The following is a 1852-nucleotide window of genomic DNA, read 5'->3' as shown; positions in this document are numbered from 1 at the left end:
TTTTTTAAAATTTTTTTTTTTTTTTTTTTTTTTTTGGAGATGGAGTCTAGCTCTGTCACCCAGGCTGGAGTGCAGTGGCGTAATCTTGGTTCACAGCAACATCCACTTCCCAGGCTCAAGCAATTCTCATGCTTCAGCCTCCTGAGTAGTTGGGAGTGCAGGCATGCACAACCTCACCTGGCTAATTTTTGTATTTTCTTTTTGGTAGAGACAGGGTTTGGCTATATTGGCCAGGCTAGTCTCAAACTCCTGGCCTCAAGTGATCCACCTCCCTGGGCCTCCCAAAGTGCTAGGTTTACAGGCGTGAGCTACTGCCCAGGCAAAAATAATTTTTACTCATTTTTTGGAGATGGGGTCTAGTTATGTTGCCCAAGGTTCAAGCGATCCTCCTTCCTCAGCCTCCCAAGTAGCTGAGACTACAGGTATGCACAACTGTGCCCAGTGAAATATGTACTTCTTTTAGGAAATGCTCCTTCCCTTATTTAAACTATACAATACAAATTGAAGGTAACTTCCTAAATAGATACCACTGCTCTAAAACCTGCAGTAACTCTAATTGACCAGGATTGGAAACTATCCTAAGCCAAGTCAATCACACACCTCCTCTGGGATTTATTAACTTGGAATTCTATAAATCCATTGGAAAGTAGACAGGGCTGAAGCAAAACAGGCGAGCTTCAAAATTGTTGGAGACCATATTGCCAGCCTGTGGAAGATGCCTATATGAGAAAACAAAATGGAGGCAAGAAACATAAGATGAGATACCAAATTTGCAACAACATGGATGAAACTGGAGGACATTATGTTAAGTGAAATAAGCCAGGCACAGAAAGACAAATACTGCATGATCTCACTTATATGTGGAATCTAAAAAAGTCAAACTCTATAGAAACAGAGAGGAGAGTGGTACTTACCAGAGCCTGGAGGGGGTGAGGGAAATAGGAAAATATTAGTCAAAGGACACAAAATTTCAGTTATACAGAAGGAACAAGTTCAAGAGATCTACTGTACAACATGGTGACTATAGTTAATAATAATATATTATATATTTAAAAGTTGCTAAGAGAGTAGATTTTAAGGGTTCTCACCACAAAAAATAATAAGTATGTGAAGTAATGCATATGTTAAATAGCTTGATTTAGCCATTCCACAATGTATACATATATCAAAACATAATGTTATAGCTGGGCACACTGGCTCATGTCTATAATCCTGATGCTTTGGGAGGCCAATACAGGAGGATTGCTTGAGCCCGGTGTTTGATGCCAGCCTGGGCAACACAGCGAGACCCCATCTCTACATAAAATTTTTTAAAAATTAGTTGGGCATGGTGGCATGTGTCTGTAGTTCCAGCTACTCAGGAGGCTGAGGTAGGAGAGTCACTTGAACCTGGGAGGTCAAGGCTGCAGTGAACCACGATTGCCCCACTGCACTCCAGCCTGGGTGACAGAGCGAGACTCTATCTTTAAAAATGAAAAGAAAAATACAAAGTTATACAACATAAATACATACAATATTTACCTGTCAATTAAAAAATTTAAAGGTTACTCTTGTGATGTCTTTTTCAAAGTATCTGGCCAGGCACAGTGGCTCACACCTGTAATCCCAGCACTTTGGGAGGCTGAGGTGGGCAAATCGTGAGGTCAGGAGTTCGAGACCAGCCTGGCCAACATGGCAAAACCCCATCTCTATTAAAAATTAGCCAGACGTGGTGGCGTGCGCCTATAATCCCAGCTACTCAGGAGACTGAAGCAGGAGAATCGCTTGAACCTGGGAGGCAAAAGTTGCAGTGAGCCGAGATTGCACCATTGCACTCCAGCCTGGGTGACAGAGTGAGACTCCGTCTCAAAAA

The sequence above is a fragment of the Rhinopithecus bieti genome, unplaced genomic scaffold (assembly GCF_001698545.2).
Source record: "Rhinopithecus bieti isolate Rb0 unplaced genomic scaffold, ASM169854v2 scaffold_22453, whole genome shotgun sequence".
NCBI classification, from domain to species: domain Eukaryota; kingdom Metazoa; phylum Chordata; class Mammalia; order Primates; family Cercopithecidae; genus Rhinopithecus; species Rhinopithecus bieti.
Note: the sequence above shows the minus strand (reverse complement) of the source record.